The 15,000-nt window shown below is 36.2% G+C and overlaps 8 non-coding genes across 8 annotated transcripts; all 8 read left to right on the top strand.

The window, feature by feature from the left end:
• The first annotated feature begins 10,943 nt into the window (after nucleotides 1-10,943).
• On the top strand, nucleotides 10,944-11,062 carry LOC141327840 (5S ribosomal RNA). Its single transcript, XR_012355113.1, has one exon. It is a non-coding gene; the product is annotated as a 5S ribosomal RNA (ribosomal RNA).
• An 801-nt stretch (nucleotides 11,063-11,863) lies between these two features.
• On the top strand, nucleotides 11,864-11,982 carry LOC141326820 (5S ribosomal RNA). The gene has a single exon (XR_012354167.1). It is a non-coding gene; the product is annotated as a 5S ribosomal RNA (ribosomal RNA).
• Nucleotides 11,983-12,066: 84 nt separating this feature from the next.
• LOC141326815 (5S ribosomal RNA) lies at nucleotides 12,067-12,185 on the top strand. Its single transcript, XR_012354162.1, has one exon. It is a non-coding gene; the product is annotated as a 5S ribosomal RNA (ribosomal RNA).
• An 84-nt stretch (nucleotides 12,186-12,269) lies between these two features.
• On the top strand, nucleotides 12,270-12,388 carry LOC141327852 (5S ribosomal RNA). Its single transcript, XR_012355124.1, has one exon. It is a non-coding gene; the product is annotated as a 5S ribosomal RNA (ribosomal RNA).
• An 800-nt stretch (nucleotides 12,389-13,188) lies between these two features.
• LOC141326802 (5S ribosomal RNA) lies at nucleotides 13,189-13,307 on the top strand. The gene has a single exon (XR_012354151.1). It is a non-coding gene; the product is annotated as a 5S ribosomal RNA (ribosomal RNA).
• An 84-nt stretch (nucleotides 13,308-13,391) lies between these two features.
• Nucleotides 13,392-13,510, top strand: LOC141326791 (5S ribosomal RNA). The gene has a single exon (XR_012354140.1). It is a non-coding gene; the product is annotated as a 5S ribosomal RNA (ribosomal RNA).
• An 801-nt stretch (nucleotides 13,511-14,311) lies between these two features.
• Nucleotides 14,312-14,430, top strand: LOC141326779 (5S ribosomal RNA). Its single transcript, XR_012354129.1, has one exon. It is a non-coding gene; the product is annotated as a 5S ribosomal RNA (ribosomal RNA).
• Nucleotides 14,431-14,514: 84 nt separating this feature from the next.
• Nucleotides 14,515-14,633, top strand: LOC141326768 (5S ribosomal RNA). Its single transcript, XR_012354118.1, has one exon. It is a non-coding gene; the product is annotated as a 5S ribosomal RNA (ribosomal RNA).
• The last annotated feature ends 367 nt before the right edge of the window (nucleotides 14,634-15,000 follow it).

The raw sequence follows: 15,000 nt of genomic DNA, 5'->3' as shown, positions 1-15,000 counted from the left end.
AAATAGAGGATGGAACAAGGTTCCTAAAGGTAAGGTTCCCTAAAGAGGTAGCATCATTGCCTTACAGCACGAGGCTGGAAACGGCAGAAGGGTTGCAGTATTTTAGGGTGATGCACAGCCAGCAGGTGAAGACCTGTAGACTGTGCATGAGCCCAGACCACCTGCTAAAAGAGTGCCCTGAGTTTACATGCTACAAGTGCGATGAAAGGGGACATTTTGCAAGAGACTGTAACGCAGTCAGGTGCCCGGAGTGTCAGCAAATTTTAAATAAGTGTGAGTGTTGGATGGAGGACGAGGAAGGAGGCACGGAAAGTCAGGTGGACGGACAGGTGCGTGAAGGAAACAACGAGGAGGACGGAGAAACTTGCGAAACACAAGAGGAAGGATTACAACAAAAAGAAACAGAAGGAGCAACAGGCAACCGAGAGGAAGGAGAAGAAGAAAAAGGGAACGATGAACTTAAGGAACATGCAACACAACAAGACACCCACTGGACAGAAATGGAAACATTGGACACTTCTAAAAGTTTTCTGGACGACGTAGAGAGAGATGGACAAAGAATGGGAAATCAAAACAAAGAAACAGACAATGGAGAGCAAGCAAAGATGGACAACATGGGAAAGGACAGAGAGGGGAGAGGACTAATTAGAAGGAGAGCCTTAAAGGTAAAACCAAATGTGGAAAATGCAAGAAAAAAATCATGACAAATGTAAACAGATATGAAGTGTTAAGTGGGCTGGAGGGAGAAGATGGTGTATAATGTTTTCTAGGTATTTGTTTTTATTTCTTTTAATGGTTTTAAGTTGTGTTACTTTTAATGCGAGGGGATTGATGGACATGAGAAAATTTGAAAGACTGAAAGAAAAATGCAAAGGAGAAGATGTTATCGCTTTGCAAGAAACAAACTGGAAAGAGAGTGTGATGATGGACTATAAAAAGAAATGGGAAGGAGATATTTTATATAACAATGGGGATGGAAGGCTTGGAAGAGGTGTAGCGTTTTTAATGAGGAAAGATGTGTTTAATGCAAGCAAAGTAGTGTATAAAGATAAGATAGGGAAATGTATGGTATTAGAAGTAAATTATGAAGGACGTGAAATTATTTTAGCGAATGTACATGCACCAGTGGAAGAGAAGGAAAAGAAAGAGTTTTTTAATGTTTTAAGAAACATTGTAAAGAAGTATAAAGAAATAATTATGATGGGGGATTTTAACACAGTTTTTAGTAAACAAGATATGGCTGAAGGAATGGTTTTTAAAACAGATACAGGAAGAAAAGAATTAAAAGCATTAATGGATGAAAACAATATGATAGATGTGTGGAGAGAAAGAAATGAAAAGAAAAAAGAATTTTCGAGAAGACAAATAGTAGGGCAGTTTGTATGCCAAACTAGAATTGACTTTGTTTTATGTACAAGAAATGTGGAGAATTTTATAGAAAATATTAAGTACAAAGAAACAAGTTTTAGCGATCATAAGATTTTATCTTTTAAGTTGGACTGGAGTCAAATGCAAAGAGGTCCTGGAGTATGGATTTTAAATACACAGATTTTAAAGAATGAAGATTATGTTTTAAAAGTGAAAGAAATTATAGAAAAAGAAAAGGAAAATGGAATGTATGAAGAGGATAAGAGAATATGGTGGGAGAGTGTAAAGTTTTTAATCAAAAAATTCTCAATCAGGTATTGTAGTTCTATTCAGAAATGCAAAAGATCCAAAGAAAGAGGAATAAAGGAAAGTTTGGAAATGGAATTGAATAAAGAATTTAAAGACATACAAAAGATAAAGGAAATGGAGGGGAAACTGAAAGAAATAGAAGAAAAGGAATATGAGGGGGCGAGGTTAAGAAGCAAAGCAAAATATGTGGTGGAGGGAGAAAAATGTACAAAGTTCTTTTTTGATCTGGAAAAAAAGAGAGGGAAAGCTGAAACGATAAAAGAAATAAGAGGGGAAAATGGGGAAATTGTAGAAGGGAATGAAAAGATTTTAAAAGAAATAAAGAATTTTTATGAGGATCTGTTTAGTGCAAGGGGGGTGGAAGAGGAGGAAAAAAAGGAACTGTTGAATCAGATAAAAGCAAAAGTAAGTGAGGAACATAAAAAAGAATGTGACCAAGAAATCAGGGAAGACGAGATTGAAAGAGCAATAAATCAACTGAATAAAAAGAAAAGTCCAGGAATAGATGGTTTGGGAACTGAATTTTATGTCTGTTTTAAAGAAGTTTTAACAAAGATTTTAAATGAGGTTTTTAAAGAAATTTTTGAAAAGGAAGAGATTAATGAAAGAACAAGGATGGGGTTAATGAAATTGATATATAAAAGGAAAGGAGAAAAAGTAGATCTAAAAAACTACAGACCAATCACGATGTTGAATACAGATCTTAAGATTTTAGCGAAGGTTTTAGCAAACAGATTAAAGGAAGTAATGCCAAGTATAATTAAAACAAACCAAGCATATGGAGTCAAAGGAAGAGATATAGCCGACATAACAATGAGTATAAGGGACACGATATGGTACATGAAAGAAAAAAATGAAGAAGGATATATAATTAGTTTGGATTTTGAAAAAGCTTTTGATAGGGTTGAGCACGGGTATTTATTTGAGGTTTTAAGGAGTTTTGGGTTCGGGGAAAATTTTATTAAATGCGTTGAGATTTTATATAAGGGTGCACTAACAAAGATAAAATGTAATGGGTTTTTAACAGAGTGTTTTAAAATAACAAGGTCAATAAGACAGGGTTGTCCACTCTCAGCATTATTGTACTCACTTGTTTCTGAACCCTTGGGACTGGCTATAAAACAGAATGAAAGATTAATAGGGATAGAAATTGAGGGAAATAAGGCTGAGGGGAAAGTTTTTCAATATGCTGATGACACAACAATAATTGTAAAGGGAAAAGAGAGTGTTAAAGAAGTTATGAAGTTGGTAAAAGAATATTGTAGTGGGTCTGGAAGTAAAGTAAATGAGGAGAAAACGGTATATATGAGATTTGGTAAAGCTATGGTTTTAATGGATTGTTTTAATTTTAAGGAAGTGGAAGAAATGAGGATTTTAGGAGTTGTAATGGGAAAGAATGAGAGGAAAGTAAGAGATGAAATGTGGGAGCAACTAGTAACAGATATAGAGAGAAGATTAAATTTTTGGAAATTGAGAACTTTAAACTTGAAGGGGAAGGTTTTAATATTGAATGTTTTAATGGTTTCTAAACTTTGGTATGTTTTATATTTTTCTGAAATACCTTTATGGACAGAACGGAGGTTGAAGAAATGTTTTCTTGACTTTTTATGGGAGGGGAAACCAGCAAGGATTGCACATAATACGATTTTAGGGGCGATAGAGAAGGGGGGCTTAGGTTTAATGGATGTGGAACAGCGAAAAAATGCGTTGAGAGTAAAAATTGTTAAGAAATACCTGCAACAAGATAACAAAACTGAGTGGAAAAAAACAATGAAATACTTTTTAAACAAATGTGGGGATTTTAACATGGGGGACGGAATATTATGGATGACAACAAAAATTTGGATGACGGAAGGATTACCCGAATTTTATAGAGAAATTTTTAGTGCCTGGGGGAATTTTTTAACGAAAATCGAGTACAATCCGCATGGAAGAGAAAACATTTTAAATCAACCTCTGTTCTTAAATAACAACATTTTAAAACAAGAGAAAGCAATATTTTTTAAAAAATGGATGGATGTGGGGATAACAAGAGTGAGAGATGTTTTGTATGAATTTAAAGAGGGCTTTTTACCGATACAATATATTGTGGATGCGATGGAGGAAGCAAAAGAAGAATACAGTAAACAAGAAATAACAAATAAATATGAAATTATTAAAAATGCAATACCCAAAGAGTGGATTAAAAGAATAGAGAGTATGGAAAGAGAGCAAACAGAGGGAAATATTTTTGTGAAACTGGGGGGGGAAAATGTATGATTTTAAAGAATGTACTGTAAAAATGTTTTATTGTGTTTTTAGAGATGGTGTTTTTAAAGAGCCGATTGTAAATAAGTACTGGGTGGAAAAATTCAAGGATCTAAAAGAAGAATGTATATGGAGAAACATGAGGGGGAGGTGTGTTGAAACAAAGTTAGGATGTTTGGAATATTTTATAAGGCATAAAGTGGTTTTTACTGAGTCTGTTTTAAACAAGGTGGGAATGGAACAAAATCCAATGTGTAAAGTGTGTCATGAAAAAGAAGAGGGGATTTTACATTTGTTTTTATATTGTAAAGAATTGGAGGATTTTCTAAGGAAATGTAAATGTTTAATTAAAGATGTGAGCGAAGGTTGGGATGAAAGTGTAATGGAATGGAAAAGAGTAGTGATGTTTGGTTGGGAAAAGAAGGGTCAACACAAAAAGTTTATAAATCTGTGTATAATGTTAATGAAAAGCGCAATTTGGGAAAGAAGAATTGTGGCCAAAAAAGAAAAAATGGTGTTAGAGGTTTGGACTGTTTTTAAAAGGAAAATAGAAGTATATGTAGAACAATTATATGTGTATTTTAAAAGTGAAAATATGCTGAAAGCTTTTTATGATGTTTTTACACCAACAGTTTGTAATGTTTTAGAGAATTTCATGTGCAAATTGCCAGGAAGAGAAAGAGCTTTCTAAATCTTAAGTATAAAAGGCATGATTTTAAACAAAAAATACGAGATGAGTAGATTATATTTTATCTTATTTTAATTTTTTTTTTCTTTTCTTTCGTCTTTGTGTGGACAACTATATTGTATTGTTGATGTTTCTATTGGTTGAAAATTCATCTTATTGTTAATGTGTTCCTTTTGCTTTGTTGATGATAATGTGATGTATTTTTTCATGTTTATTTCTTTTATGTCGTGAGACTTCTAATGTGAAGCACACATTGGAAAATTTGTATTATGAAATTTTTTTAATAAAAAAAAAAAAAAAAAGAGCGCCCGATCTCGTCTGATCTCGGAAGCTAAGCAGCGTCGGGCCTGGTTAGTACTTGGATGGGAGACCGCCTGGGAATACCAGGTGCTGTAAGCTTTTGCCTTTTCTTCACTATTTATATAATATGCTGGCTTTTACGGAGGCTGATCTTTAAATAGCCCACTTTTTGGAGCAGCCCTCGCTTACGGCCATACCCCCACCTGAGGCGCTAGAGAGCTACAGGAAGTGAGTTGGCTGCAGTTGGGAGAGGAAGGCTCTCCTCCATTTTGTTTATTTTTCTTTTGTGTTTCTTTTACTTCAACTTAAGTTTTTTGTGCTTTTTTGTTAGTTTTAAACCACCCAACAGCAGCATCTCGGTTGGCTGGAGGGTGGTTAACCTTTTTTTGCTTTTTTTTCTTTAAAATGGACGGATTAATGGATAATGACACAGGACCGGCTGGAGGAACACGAATGGTACATGACACTGGACTGGGCGGAGAGACATGCATGGCAAACAACACTGGACTGGACTATCAACAACGAGCAGGATACAGGAAAAAACAAGACGCAAGAGACAACCCAAGTGGAAAGAAATATTTGAAGGAGGCAACACTGATTGTGAATGTGGAACATGTAAATGAGGTGAGAGCTGTGGATATTATTAAAGCAGTGACGGACAAGTGTGGAAATGGAAAAATTCTAGCGTTAAGGCCAAGACAAGGAAAAGAGTTTGAATTAACAATGGAAAAGGAGGAATCGTGTGAGGATTTAATCGATGGACTGACAATTAAAGGGGTGAACTGTGAAATAAAAAAAACTGCAAAATAGAGATTACGTTGTTTCCTTCATGCACCTGCCCGTCTACCTGGACGACACTGAAATTATTAGAAAATTGGAAGGATGGGGAGTTAAACCTCTTTCAAAAATTAAAAGAAGATGCTACCCGGGCACTGAAATAGAGGATGGAACAAGGTTCCTAAAGGTAAGGTTCCCTAAAGAGGTAGCATCATTGCCTTACAGCACGAGGCTGGAAACGGCAGAAGGGTTGCAGTATTTTAGGGTGATGCACAGCCACCAGGTGAAGACCTGTAGACTGTGCATGAGCCCAGACCACCTGCTAAAAGAGTGCCCTGAGTTTACATGCTACAAGTGCGATGAAAGGGGACATTTTGCAAGAGACTGTAACGCAGTCAGGTGCCCGGAGTGTCAGCAAATTTTAAATAAGTGTGAGTGTTGGATGGAGGACGAGGAAGGAGGCACGGAAAGTCAGGTGGACGGACAGGTGCGTGAAGGAAACAACGAGGAGGACGGAGAAACTTGCGAAACACAAGAGGAAGGATTACAACAAAAAGAAACAGAAGGAGCAACAGGCAACCGAGAGGAAGGAGAAGAAGAAAAAGGGAACGATGAACTTAAGGAACATGCAACACAACAAGACACCCACTGGACAGAAATGGAAACATTGGACACTTCTAAAAGTTTTCTGGACGACGTAGAGAGAGATGGACAAAGAATGGGAAATCAAAACAAAGAAACAGACAATGGAGAGCAAGCAAAGATGGACAACATGGGAAAGGACAGAGAGGGGAGAGGACTAATTAGAAGGAGAGCCTTAAAGGTAAAACCAAATGTGGAAAATGCAAGAAAAAAATAATGACAAATGTAAACAGATATGAAGTGTTAAGTGGGCTGGAGGGAGAAGATGGTGTATAATGTTTTCTAGGTATTTGTTTTTATTTCTTTTAATGGTTTTAAGTTGTGTTACTTTTAATGCGAGGGGATTGATGGACATGAGAAAATTTGAAAGACTGAAAGAAAAATGCAAAGGAGAAGATGTTATCGCTTTGCAAGAAACAAATTGGAAAGAGAGTGTGATGATGGACTATAAAAAGAAATGGGAAGGAGATATTTTATATAACAATGGGGATGGAAGGCTTGGAAGAGGTGTAGCGTTCTTAATGAGGAAAGATGTGTTTAATGCAAGCAAAGTAGTGTATAAAGATAAGATAGGGAAATGTATGGTATTAGAAGTAAATTATGAAGGACGTGAAATTATTTTAGCGAATGTACATGCACCAGTGGAAGAGAAGGAAAAGAAAGAGTTTTTTAATGTTTTAAGAAACATTGTAAAGAAGTATAAAGAAATAATTATGATGGGGGATTTTAACACAGTTTTTAGTAAACAAGATATGGCTGAAGGAATGGTTTTTAAAACAGATACAGGAAGAAAAGAATTAAAAGCATTAATGGATGAAAACAATATGATAGATGTGTGGAGAGAAAGAAATGAAAAGAAAAAAGAATTTTCGAGAAGACAAATAGTAGGGCAGTTTGTATGCCAAACTAGAATTGACTTTGTTTTATGTACAAGAAATGTGGAGAATTTTATAGAAAATATTAAGTACAAAGAAACAAGTTTTAGCGATCATAAGATTTTATCTTTTAAGTTGGACTGGAGTCAAATGCAAAGAGGTCCTGGAGTATGGATTTTAAATACACAGATTTTAAAGAATGAAGATTATGTTTTAAAAGTGAAAGAAATTATAGAAAAAGAAAAGGAAAATGGAATGTATGAAGAGGATAAGAGAATATGGTGGGAGAGTGTAAAGTTTTTAATCAAAAAATTCTCAATCAGGTATTGTAGTTCTATTCAGAAATGCAAAAGATCCAAAGAAAGAGGAATAAAGGAAAGTTTGGAAATGGAATTGAATAAAGAATTTAAAGACATACAAAAGATAAAGGAAATGGAGGGGAAACTGAAAGAAATAGAAGAAAAGGAATATGAGGGGGCGAGGTTAAGAAGCAAAGCAAAATATGTGGTGGAGGGAGAAAAATGTACAAAGTTCTTTTTTGATCTGGAAAAAAAGAGAGGGAAAGCTGAAACGATAAAAGAAATAAGAGGGGAAAATGGGGAAATTGTAGAAGGGAATGAAAAGATTTTAAAAGAAATAAAGAATTTTTATGAGGATCTGTTTAGTGCAAGGGGGGTGGAAGAGGAGGAAAAAAAGGAACTGTTGAATCAGATAAAAGCAAAAGTAAGTGAGGAACATAAAAAAGAATGTGACCAAGAAATCAGGGAAGACGAGATTGAAAGAGCAATAAATCAACTGAATAAAAAGAAAAGTCCAGGAATAGATGGTTTGGGAACTGAATTTTATGTCTGTTTTAAAGAAGTTTTAACAAAGATTTTAAATGAGGTTTTTAAAGAAATTTTTGAAAAGGAAGAGATTAATGAAAGAACAAGGATGGGGTTAATGAAATTGATATATAAAAGGAAAGGAGAAAAAGTAGATCTAAAAAACTACAGACCAATCACGATGTTGAATACAGATCTTAAGATTTTAGCGAAGGTTTTAGCAAACAGATTAAAGGAAGTAATGCCAAGTATAATTAAAACAAACCAAGCATATGGAGTCAAAGGAAGAGATATAGCCGACATAACAATGAGTATAAGGGACACGATATGGTACATGAAAGAAAAAAATGAAGAAGGATATATAATTAGTTTGGATTTTGAAAAAGCTTTTGATAGGGTTGAGCACGGGTATTTATTTGAGGTTTTAAGGAGTTTTGGGTTCGGGGAAAATTTTATTAAATGCGTTGAGATTTTATATAAGGGTGCACTAACAAAGATAAAATGTAATGGGTTTTTAACAGAGTGTTTTAAAATAACAAGGTCAATAAGACAGGGTTGTCCACTCTCAGCATTATTGTACTCACTTGTTTCTGAACCCTTGGGACTGGCTATAAAACAGAATGAAAGATTAATAGGGATAGAAATTGAGGGAAATAAGGCTGAGGGGAAAGTTTTTCAATATGCTGATGACACAACAATAATTGTAAAGGGAAAAGAGAGTGTTAAAGAAGTTATGAAGTTGGTAAAAGAATATTGTAGTGGGTCTGGAAGTAAAGTAAATGAGGAGAAAACGGTATATATGAGATTTGGTAAAGCTATGGTTTTAATGGATTGTTTTAATTTTAAGGAAGTGGAAGAAATGAGGATTTTAGGAGTTGTAATGGGAAAGAATGAGAGGAAAGTAAGAGATGAAATGTGGGAGCAACTAGTAACAGATATAGAGAGAAGATTAAATTTTTGGAAATTGAGAACTTTAAACTTGAAGGGGAAGGTTTTAATATTGAATGTTTTAATGGTTTCTAAACTTTGGTATGTTTTATATGTTTCTGAAATACCTTTATGGACAGAACGGAGGTTGAAGAAATGTTTTCTTGACTTTTTATGGGAGGGGAAACCAGCAAGGATTGCACATAATACGATTTTAGGGGCGATAGAGAAGGGGGGCTTAGGTTTAATGGATGTGGAACAGCGAAAAAATGCGTTGAGAGTAAAAATTGTTAAGAAATACCTGCAACAAGATAACAAAACTGAGTGGAAAAAAACAATGAAATACTTTTTAAACAAATGTGGGGATTTTAACATGGGGGACGGAATATTATGGATGACAACAAAAATTTGGATGACGGAAGGATTACCCGAATTTTATAGAGAAATTTTTAGTGCCTGGGGGAATTTTTTAACGAAAATCGAGTACAATCCGCATGGAAGAGAAAACATTTTAAATCAACCTCTGTTCTTAAATAACAACATTTTAAAACAAGAGAAAGCAATATTTTTTAAAAAATGGATGGATGTGGGGATAACAAGAGTGAGAGATGTTTTGTATGAATTTAAAGAGGGCTTTTTACCGATACAATATATTGTGGATGCGATGGAGGAAGCAAAAGAAGAATACAGTAAACAAGAAATAACAAATAAATATGAAATTATTAAAAATGCAATACCCAAAGAGTGGATTAAAAGAATAGAGAGTATGGAAAGAGAGCAAACAGAGGGAAATATTTTTGTGAAACTGGGGGGAAAAATGTATGATTTTAAAGAATGTACTGTAAAAATGTTTTATTGTGTTTTTAGAGATGGTGTTTTTAAAGAGCCGATTGTAAATAAGTACTGGGTGGAAAAATTCAAGGATCTAAAAGAAGAATGTATATGGAGAAACATGAGGGGGAGGTGTGTTGAAACAAAGTTAGGATGTTTGGAATATTTTATAAGGCATAAAGTGGTTTTTACTGAGTCTGTTTTAAACAAGGTGGGAATGGAACAAAATCCAATGTGTAAAGTGTGTCATGAAAAAGAAGAGGGGATTTTACATTTGTTTTTATATTGTAAAGAATTGGAGGATTTTCTAAGGAAATGTAAATGTTTAATTAAAGATGTGAGCGAAGGTTGGGATGAAAGTGTAATGGAATGGAAAAGAGTAGTGATGTTTGGTTGGGAAAAGAAGGGTCAACACAAAAAGTTTATAAATCTGTGTATAATGTTAATGAAAAGCGCAATTTGGGAAAGAAGAATTGTGGCCAAAAAAGAAAAAATGGTGTTAGAGGTTTGGACTGTTTTTAAAAGGAAAATAGAAGTATATGTAGAACAATTATATGTGTATTTTAAAAGTGAAAATATGCTGAAAGCTTTTTATGATGTTTTTACACCAACAGTTTGTAATGTTTTAGAGAATTTCATGTGCAAATTGCCAGGAAGAGAAAGAGCTTTCTAAATCTTAAGTATAAAAGGCATGATTTTAAACAAAAAATACGAGATGAGTAGATTATATTTTATCTTATTTTAAATTTTTTTTTTCTTTTCTTTCGTCTTTGTGTGGACAACTATATTGTATTGTTGATGTTTCTATTGGTTGAAAATTCATCTTATTGTTAATGTGTTCCTTTTGCTTTGTTGATGATAATGTGATGTATTTTTTCATGTTTATTTCTTTTATGTCGTGAGACTTCTAATGTGAAGCACACATTGGAAAATTTGTATTATGAAATTTTTTTAATAAAAAAAAAAAAAAAAAAGAGCGCCCGATCTCGTCTGATCTCGGAAGCTAAGCAGCGTCGGGCCTGGTTAGTACTTGGATGGGAGACCGCCTGGGAATACCAGGTGCTGTAAGCTTTTGCCTTTTCTTCACTATTTATATAATATGCTGGCTTTTACGGAGGCTGATCTTTAAATAGCCCCCTTTTTGGAGCAGCCCTCGCTTATGGCCATACCGCGCTGAGAGCGCCCGATCTCGTCTGATCTCGGAAGCTAATCAGCGTAGGGCCTGGTTAGTACTTGGATGGGAGACCGCCTGGGAATACCAGGTGCTGTAAGCTTTTGCCTTTTCTTCACTATTTATATAATATGCTGGCTTTTAGAAAGACGTGTTTTACCGCTCTATTTATTACAATCATTTAAATGTATTATAGAGTTTTAAGTGTTTTACATGTTTTTTAGGCCATTTTATTACTCTTAACATTTTAAGTGTATGTGTCTTTAATAAATGGATGGTTGGCTTGTCATGTGACTAGACACATGACAGGAAGCAGGAAGTACAACTGTATAAGAGAGCAGCATGACAAACTAAGGACAGTCACCAAACTGTTGGATTGAGGAGTTGCTAATTTTAGAGCTCATCTTTCCATTCACCACCTGCAAACTTTGGATTACACTTTCTGTGGATTGTATATACACTGGTGGACACTCACATTGGACTTATCAACACACTGGGGTTCTTGGACTGTTTTTAGGGTATGGACAAATGAACTGTATTCTTTTAACACTGTTTACCTGTTTTTAGGGTATGGACAAATGAACTGTATTCTTTTAACAGAGTTTACCTAGTTTTATCGTGTTGTTTTAAAGTCTTTTATGTGAACCTTGTAAATACACCAAATCTATTTAAACCAATTTTCTTTTATGTCTCATTCTTTTAACCACTAGTCATCTCTCACAGTTAAATCTGACCCCATTTTAGTCTTGTAACTCGGCTGATAAGGCCGATTGTTACACTTTTATTGGAGACCGCCTGGGAATACCAGGTGCTGTAAGCTTTTGCCTTTTCTTCACTATTTATATAATATGCTGGCTTATACGGAGGCTGATCTTTAAATAGCCCACTTTTTGGAGCAGCCCTCGCTTATGGCCATACCGCGCTGAGAGCGCCCGATCTCGTCTGATCTCGGAAGCTAAGTAACGTCGGGCCTGGTTAGTACTTGGATGGGAGACCGCTTGGGAATACCAGGTGCTGTAAGCTTTTGCATTTTCTTCACTATTTATATAATATGCTGGCTTTTACGGAGGCTGATCTTTAAATAGCCCACTTTTTGGAGCAGCCCTCGCTTATGGCCATACCGCGCTGAGAGCGCCCGATCTCGTCTGATCTCGGAAGCTAAGCAGCGTCGGGCCTGGTTAGTACTTGGATGGGAGACCGCCTGGGAATACCAGGTGCTGTAAGCTTTTGCCTTTTCTTCACTATTTATATAATATGCTGGCTTTTACGGAGGCTGATCTTTAAATAGCCCACTTTTTGGAGCAGCCCTCTCTTATGGCCATACCGCGCTGAGAGCGCCCGATCTCGTCTGATCTCGGAAGCTAAGCAGCGTCGGGCCTGGTTAGTACTTGGATGGGAGACCGCCTGGGAATACCAGGTGCTGTAAGCTTTTGCCTTTTCTTCACTATTTATATAATATGCTGGCTTTTAGAAAGACGTGTTTTACCGCTCTATTTATTACAATCATTTACATGTATTATAGAGTTTTAAGTGTTTTACATGTTTTTTAGGCCATTTTATTACTCTTAACATTTTAAGTGTATGTGTCTTTAATAAATGGATGGTTGGCCTGTCATGTGACTAGACACATGACAGGAAGCAGGAAGTACAACTGTATAAGAGAGCAGCATGACAAACAAAGGACAGTCACCAAACTGTTGGATTGAGGAGTTGCTAATTTTAGAGCTCACCTTTCCATTCACCACCTGCAAACTTTGGATTACACTTTCTGTGGATTGTATATACACTGGTGGACACTCACATTGGACTTATCAACACACTGGGGTTCTTGGACTGTTTTTAGGGTATGGACAATGAACTGTATTCTTTTAACAGAGTTTACCTGTTTTTAGGGTATGGACAAATGAACTGTATTCTTTTAACAGAGTTTACCTAGTTTTATCGTGTTGTTTTAAAGTCTTTTATGTGATCCTTGTAAATACACCAAATCTATTTAAACCAATTTTCTTTTATGTCTCATTCTTTTAACCACTAGTCATCTCTCACAGTTAAATCTGACCCCATTTTAGTCTTGTAACTCGGCTGATAAGGCCGATTGTTACACTTTTATTGGGGACCGCCTGGGAATACCAGGTGCTGTAAGCTTTTGCCTTTTCTTCACTATTTATATAATATGCTGGCTTTTACGGAGGCTGATCTTTAAATAGCCCACTTTTTGGAGCAGCCCTCGCTTATGGCCATACCGCGCTGAGAGCGCCCGATCTCGTCTGATCTCGGAAGCTAAGCAGCGTCGGGCCTGGTTAGTACTTGGATGGGAGACCGCCTGGGAATACCAGGTGCTGTAAGCTTTTGCCTTTTCTTCACTATTTATATAATATGCTGGCTTTTACGGAGGCAGATCTTTAAATAGCCCACTTTTTGGAGCAGCCCTCGCTTATGGCCATACCGCGCTGAGAGCGCCCGATCTCGTCTGATCTCGGAAGCTAAGCAGCGTCGGGCCTGGTTAGTACTTGGATGGGAGACCGCCTGGGAATACCAGGTGCTGTAAGCTTTTGCCTTTTCTTCACTATTTATATAATATGCTGGCTTTTAGAAAGACGTGTTTTACCGCTCTATTTATTACAATCATTTAAATGTATTATAGAGTTTTAAGTGTTTTACATGTTTTTTAGGCCATTTTATTACTCTTAACATTTTAAGTGTATGTGTCTTTAATAAATGGATGGTTGGCCTGTCATGTGACTAGACACATGACAGGAAGCAGGAAGTACAACTGTATAAGAGAGCAGCATGACAAACAAAGGACAGTCACCAAACTGTTGGATTGAGGAGTTGCTAATTTTAGAGCTCACCTTTCCATTCACCACCTGCAAACTTTGGATTACACTTTCTGTGGATTGTATATACACTGGTGGACACTCACATTGGACTTATAAACACACTGGGGTTCTTGGACTGTTTTTAGGGTATGGACAAATGAACTGTATTCTTTTAACAGAGTTTACCTGTTTTTAGGGTATGGACAAATGAACTGTATTCTTTTAACAGAGTTTACCTAGTTTTATCGTGTTGTTTTAAAGTCTTTTATGTGAACCTTGTAAATACACCAAATCTATTTAAACCAATTTTCTTTTATGTCTCATTCTTTTAACCACTAGTCATCTCTCACAGTTAAATCTGACCCCATTTTAGTCTTGTAACTCGGCTGATAAGGCCGATTGTTACACTTTTATGGGAGACCGCCTGGGAATACCAGGTGCTGTAAGCTTTTGCCTTTTCTTCACTATTTATATAATATGCTGGCTTTTACGGAGGCTGATCTTTAAATAGCCCACTTTTTGGAGCAGACCTCGCTTATGGCCATACCGCGCTGAGAGCGCCCGATCTCGTCTGATCTCGGAAGCTAAGCAGCGTCGGGCCTGGTTAGTACTTGGATGGGAGACCGCCTGGGAATACCAGGTGCTGTAAGCTTTTGCCTTTTCTTCACTATTTATATAATATGCTGGCTTTTACGGAGGCAGATCTTTAAATAGCCCACTTTTTGGAGCAGCCCTCGCTTATGGCCATACCGCGCTGAGAGCGCCCGATCTCGTCTGATCTCGGAAGCTAAGCAGCGTCGGGCCTGGTTAGTACTTGGATGGGAGACCGCCTGGGAATACCAGGTGCTGTAAGCTTTTGCCTTTTCTTCACTATTTATATAATATGCTGGCTTTTAGAAAGACGTGTTTTACCGCTCTATTTATTACAATCATTTAAATGTATTATAGAGTTTTAAGTGTTTTACATGTTTTTTAGGCCATTTTATTACTCTTAACATTTTAAGTGTATGTGTCTTTAATAAATGGATGGTTGGCCTGTCATGTGACTAGACACATGACAGGAAGCAGGAAGTACAACTGTATAAGAGAGCAGCATGACAAACAAAGGACAGTCACCAAACTGTTGGATTGAGGAGTTGCTAATTTTAGAGCTCACCTTTCCATTCACCACCTGCAAACTTTGGATTACACTTTCTGTGGATTGTATATACACTGGTGGACA

The sequence above is a fragment of the Garra rufa genome, chromosome 2 (assembly GCF_049309525.1).
Source record: "Garra rufa chromosome 2, GarRuf1.0, whole genome shotgun sequence".
Classification (NCBI taxonomy): domain Eukaryota; kingdom Metazoa; phylum Chordata; class Actinopteri; order Cypriniformes; family Cyprinidae; genus Garra; species Garra rufa.
Note: the sequence above shows the minus strand (reverse complement) of the source record. Positions and strands in the feature narration are given on the sequence as shown.